Source organism: Papaver somniferum, unplaced genomic scaffold (genome assembly GCF_003573695.1).
Source record: "Papaver somniferum cultivar HN1 unplaced genomic scaffold, ASM357369v1 unplaced-scaffold_137, whole genome shotgun sequence".
NCBI lineage: Eukaryota > Viridiplantae > Streptophyta > Magnoliopsida > Ranunculales > Papaveraceae > Papaver > Papaver somniferum.
The window spans coordinates 1,212,240-1,218,961 of record NW_020622934.1 but is presented as its reverse complement, the minus strand read 5'-3'; the positions used below and the strand labels follow the sequence as shown (position 1 = coordinate 1,218,961).

The following is a 6,722-nucleotide window of genomic DNA, read 5'->3' as shown; positions in this document are numbered from 1 at the left end:
TCAATAGTTTTATGCCTAGGAAAGAATTTATACAAGAATAGATTAATCATGTCATTACAAGTACTAACTGATGAAGGAGCTAGTACATTCAGCCAAGATTTAGCCTTATCCTTCAAGGAAAAATGGAACAACATAAGTTTGAGATGCTCATCAGCTAAATCCTTGAATTTTATTGTACTACATAATTCTTCAAAATCTCTAATGTGGTGGTAAGGATTTTCATTCTCTTTACTATAGAAATTAGGAAGTGCTTGAATGGTGCTTGCTCTAATCTCATAGGTTGTTGTGGTGGTAGGCAAAACAATACATGAGAGTTGAGAGACCCTAGTTGGGTACACATAGTCTCTCAAACTTTTAACCGGTGGGTTTGTACCCTCATAATCTGTTCCCGTCATGTATAAAGGGTTACTTTAACAAGACGAATAATTGTTCTTTACCCCAACTACTTAGTAGATCTTGCATATGCTATAAAAATGCAGAATTCAGTCTAACCTCACCTTGCAAAGCTTCGCGAAAGACTTAGTTTTCCGCATGTTTTGGAGAGATTCCAACTGCGTTCTTCAAACTACGGTACCTAAAGATAATCAAACAAGCTACGTAAAAAGGAACTAAAAGAAATCTAAAAGAAAAATGAAAATAAACTATGTACAGAAAATAAAAACTAAACTACGACTAGAAAATCAATGATATCAATCAGAGAGTACTTTACAGCCACTCCCCGGCAGCGGCGCCAAAAACTTGATGCGTCGGAAAACCGACTTTGTTTTACCGCAAGTGCACGGTGTCAAAAAGAGCACACAATAGCAAGCACGGTTCGTTCCCTCAAGGAGTGTGAAAACTACTACTAATTAATATCAAGAACTATCTAATCAAATTCAATATTTTCAGAGACTGTGGTACTAAGAAAGTAATAACAAATTGATTCAGCAAGTTTATAATACAATGTAATCAAGGATATGGAAGTATTAGGGCTATGGAATCAGTTGTAAGCTATGTTTACTTATGTTCTATCACAAGGTCTCAAATTTACTCGTGGCATACATAGTCTTGTTATCATAAAAGATTGTTTGTTCTCAACCTAAAAGGTAGATATCCTAAGTACTAAGCATACATGGCATACATAGTCTTGGAATGATCATAAGACAATTGATACCTAGGTTATAGATGGAATGATGCTCTAGAATTCAACTATGCAATATACATGGCATAAGACATGAAAAACTCGTAAAACAGTCAACCTCTTTTGAGAAACACAAACATGGAATTAAGATCTTATTTTTGAAACCATTGTTTAAGAACACAAGTACCCTAACCTAAAATTTCATCCTTCACCCTAATGAGGAGTTTAGTTAGACATAATCTTGTTTAAAGCCATAGAAAATGATATAAAGATCAATAAACTCATCATATGTAAAATCAATAAAATGGAGCTAAACCTAATTTCTTCCCTGAAAAACGGCGTGTCTCCTCCAGTCTGTGTCAAACTTATGTATATATAGGTGTTGTGAAGCCATCTCACTTGACTGCATAAAGTATTGCCACAGTCCCATTCATTTTCGACCCTTAAACACCTCCCAGACCAACTACAGCACCAGCTCACTGGACCACCAATTATTGTCTTGTGAACCTTCTCAGTCTCGGCCACCAATTGCCACCAGTTCACCCACTTAATCACACAGCACGATACAGGCGGAGCAAGTCCAGCTGGCCCATAATTCCTTCTCCATCTGAGCCATACTCCACATCAAATCCAGACATTATACATACTTATACTTCCATGTTGCTGTGCAAATTTCACAGTTGAAAAATTCAAAGTTGATCTCATTTCCAGACCTAGATTTGCCTCCTCATTGATGTGAAATCATATCGGAATACCAAATTGCACCATTCTCAATCTACCAAGTTCAATTGAATCACCAACTATCCACTGACTGCGACAACACCACTGAATTCTCAGCGTACAACAATGGCAGCGACACTTAGTCTTCAACTGTAAAGCTCATGGAGCTACTCGAACTCAACCCAATTTCATACTTCTTCTAAAAACCCCAATTCCAATTCGATCCAGAAACCCATTGTTGTCACTATAATTTCAAATTGAATGTGAACCCAAGCTTCACAATCTTTGTATCCATTATCCCTGTTCGATTCAAACTCTGAATTTCAGTTTTAATCAACTCTCAGAGACAGCTACCATTAACTCCATGCAATTCATACCCCCAAGCTCAATCAAACCCATTGATGTTGCTATATTCACTATTGCTGGTGTCGTCTTCAAATTCAGTTCATACCAAATCAAGAACACCCCAAAATATGTACCTTGTCTTCACTTTCCCACGACTCCAACAGATTCGGCCCATCACCAGTTGTTATCTTCAATTCATCCTGATTTAACTTCTCAATCGTCTACAATTTGACCACCAGACACAAGGCTTGTCGTCGTCACCACTGAAATCCCTAAATTCATCTCCATTTTAATCTTTAGAACTGCTGCAACATCCACCATTAGCCAACACCAAAATTTGGTCGAAACCCATCATAGAAACCACCACTACCGGCGTTGATTTCTGTCTCCACTAGCCTGTCGCCGTTCTTCCAAGTTGTTCTCTTGTTAGCTACAGATTCGGGTCAAATACGACCTGAGTTCCTTAACTTGAGCCACTAATTCTCCATTCTCTCGTCTTCACAGATCTCTCCTCACTCACTTCCATTTCTCATTCACTAAATGCAAAACAAACCCAAAACTCAGCTATTACCTGCTGAATGAAATGTGATCTTCTTTGGCTTTGATAGAGAAAGGGATAAGATGTTCGATGCCCTAATAATTCCACACAGAAATGTGGCGCAGCAAGGGCCACGTCCCCCTCTTTGAACTCCAAATGGGCCTGAGTAACTCGAACGAGCAAAGACAACTCTCTGCTTCGCCTGAAGACTTCCGGGCCGTGATGAAATGTAGCCATGTGCAATGACATTGTCCATGTTATCGCGAACGCCAATTAAACTTCCACTTTAACTAATTATCCTCTCGGTTGTCGGGTTTTGCTTGTAATTCTTACGAATGTTTTAAAACAATATTATTAGCTAAATATCGAAACCTAGCTAGTGTAAATATGGGAGTAGAAAATTGCACTTTCGTGCTTATCAAATTTCCCCATACTTAGATTTTTCTAGTCCCGAGCAAAACAAGAATAAATTATATCCGCTACACAGCTGGATATGGAGAGACATCTGCTAAATAGCGAGACGAACCACTAAACAATGGTTTAGAGAAGTCTACTAAACAGCTAGACGGAATCACTAAACAGTGATTGAGAAATGTTTGTTAAACAGCTAGACAGAACCACTAAACAGTGGTAAAGAAAAGTATGCTAAACAGCTAGACTGATAATCAGAATGACCCGCTCAACAACTGGTCATGTCGTGCAAAAGAAAATTTTTAAGACCCGCTCAACAGCTGGTCTTTTTTTTTAAAAATTTATAACGAAATTGATTGCTTATCAAAAATCTATATATACTTAACCACTCCCCAACACTTAAACATTACATTGTCCTCAATGTAATTGAGTCATCCAACATAGAGTTAAGGTGGGAAATTCTAAAATGTGATATGCAAGAGGCAAACAAAAATAGAAGATAGAGTAAAGGGAACAAAACTGATGGGTTGACTCCCACAAAGCGAATGATGTCTGCTCCCTACTTGCGCGCAGCAAGTAATCTCAAACAAAGTGAATAATGATGCATAACAGCAACCTGCCAGCATATATGTAAAGCCTGAAAAGCTGGGGATCAACCCAACACACAAGTTCAGCTGCAACTATGAACCTGCAAGCACTAAAAACACCCAAAAAGATATGTGAATCCATAAATAACTCACTCCCATAAACAATAAGGTCAGAATGTTTACTAATTTTGATTAGGAGACTCCCAATTGGGTTTTAGATTAGGAGGGAGCAATGCGGCAATGTCAATAAGCACAAGAATACATGACTTGCAAAAAGGATCTAAGCAAACAGTTCTTGGTTCTAATTTCTTATTATGAATTAACTGACCAATATCCATATGTTTCACACTTATATAAGCATCTTGAAAACTACTACTAGTCTCATGAAAAACTAGTTCATCAGGCTTGGAAAAACAAAATGAGCAAGTATCAGATGATTCAGTTTTCGTTAACTCCTTACAACCTGCAAATTTTTCAGATATGTTTTCGAGATTCTCATTATAACAGTGAGTATAATCATTCACACCATTAACCATGCATACATGTTCACAAGTTTCAGAAATCGCAGACGAATTTGAAAGGCTAAACACATTTATCTCCATTTTCATATTTCCAAAAGTAAGCTCCATGATTCCATTGCGATAGTTGATAACCGCATTCGAGGTAGCCAAAAAAGGTCTACCTAAGATGACAAGAATCTGCCACTAGGATTAGAAACAGGTTGAGTGTGTAAAACAATAAAATCAACTGGATAAACAAAACTTTCAACCTGTATAAGAATATCCTCTACCACTCCCCTAGGAATTTTAATTGACCTATCAGCCAATTGGAGAGTGACATTAGTGGGGTTTTCAAATCACCAAGTTCTAATTGCACATACACATAGTATGGAAAGAGATTCACACTGGCCCCTAGATATAACAATGCATGTTCAATCATATGTTCTCTTATGGTGCAAGCAATCGTAGGACAACTTGGATCTTTAAATTTGTGTGGAGTTTTCTGTGTAATAATCGAGCTTACCTGTTCAGTAAGGAAAGCTTTCTTATGTACATTCAATTTTCGTTTCACAGTCCACATATCTCTCAGAAACTTAGCATAAGAAGGAATTTGTTTAATGGCATCTAATAGGGGAATGTTGACTTTAACCTATTCAAACACTTCTATGATGTCATTAGGGCTAGCTCCCTTCTTAAGAGGTAGTAATGCTTGAGGAAAATGAGCACGAGGAACATAAGAAATTTCAGATTTACCTTTCTCGCTCTCATTGGTTTCTTTTTGTGTTGAAGGAGTAACATGTGTGGTAGGCAGGTTCCTACCTTGCACATTCTTCTCGGCATCACTAACATGAATATCAATGACCTGTCCACTTCTGAGAGTAGTGACAGCCTGGACACGATGGGTCGGCTTGCCACCAAATGTGCTTACTTCAACTGAACCCTTGGGGTCAAGCTGTATTTGACTCGGGGACTGATCCTTGTCTCGCTCACTCAACTGGATAGTAATATGATCTAGTTCTTGCTCTAAGTTCGCCATAGATCTTTGAGTAGCCTGAATAAACAAACTCACACTTTCTTCCAAACTAGAAATTCTTTGGTTAGAAAAATCATCAGTAATTGAAGATGTATGTGTAACAGACTCAACATGCTTGATTTTAGCATCTCTTTCTAACGACTCAAGTCTTCATGACCCAACAACAATCTTGGCCTCAGAGTCTAATTCAGTATCAACTCTGTGAACCTCTTTACTACTAGTCATTATGGGTTCTCTATCCTCCCACTCTAGAATTTTTTCAGCTATTTCATGCAAAAACTTATAACCTTCTTCGGCAGTCTTATCAGGAAAATTACCACGACAAAGTAATTCTACCAGAGTCAGAGTTTTGAAATCTAATCCCTCATATAGAATCAATGTGATCCTAGGAGTATCAAATCCATGGTGTGGACATTGTAGCAAGAGATCATGGAACCTCTCTAAATAATCATAAAGCGATTCTCCTTCTTGTTGCGAAAAACTGTTCAACTTTTGACAAATGTCAATAGTTTTATGCCTAGGAAAGAATTTATACAAGAATAGATTAATCATGTCATTACAAGTACTAACTGATGAAGGAGCTAGTGCATTCAGCCAAGATTTAGCCTTATCCTTCAAGGAAAAATGGAACAACATAAGTTTGAGATGCTCATCAGCTAAATCCTTGAATTTTATTGTACTACATAATTCTTCAAAATCTCTAATGTGGTGGTAAGGATTTTCATTCTCTTTACTATAGAAATTAGGAAGTGCTTGAATGGTGCTTGCTCTAATCTCATAGGTTGTTGTGGTGGTAGGCAAAACAATACATGAGAGTTGAGAGACCCTAGTTGGGTACACATAGTCTCTCAAACTTTTGACCGGTGGGTTTGTACCCTCATAATCTGTTCCCGTCATGTATAAAGGGTTACTTTAACAAGACGAATAATTGTTCTTTACCCCAACTACTTAGTAGATCTTGCATATGCTATCAAAATGCAGAATTCAATCTAACCTCACCTTGCAAAGCTTCGCGAAAGACTTAGTTTTCTGCATGTTTTGGAGAGATTCCACCTGCGTTCTTCAAACTAAGGTACCTAAAGATAATCAAACAAGCTACGTAAAAAGGAACTAAAAGAAATCTAAAAGAAAAATGAAAATAAACTATGTACAGAAAATAAAAACTAAACTACGACTAGAAAATCAATGATATCAATCAGAGAGTACTTTACAGCCACTCCCCGGCAGCGGCGCCAAAAACTTGATGCGTCGGAAAACCGACTTTGTTTTACCGCAAGTGCACGGTGTCAAAAAGAGCACACAATAGCAAGCACGGTTCGTTCCCTCAAGGAGTGTGAAAACTACTACTAATTAATATCAAGAACTATCTAATCAAATTCAATATTTTCAGAGACTGTTGTACTAAGAAAGTAATAACAAATTGATTCAGCAAGTTTATAATACAATGTAATCAAGGATATGGAAGTAT

At 37.5% G+C, this 6,722-nt stretch overlaps 1 long non-coding RNA gene across 1 annotated transcript; it reads right to left on the bottom strand.

Annotated features, from left to right (window-relative positions):
• Positions 1-1,255: 1,255 nt before the first annotated feature.
• On the bottom strand, positions 1,256-6,475 carry LOC113334866. Its single transcript, XR_003353010.1, has 2 exons — positions 6,254-6,475; positions 1,256-5,303 (listed from the first exon to the last, which is right to left on the bottom strand). It is a non-coding gene; the product is annotated as an uncharacterized LOC113334866 (long non-coding RNA).
• Between the last annotated feature and the right edge of the window lie 247 nt (positions 6,476-6,722).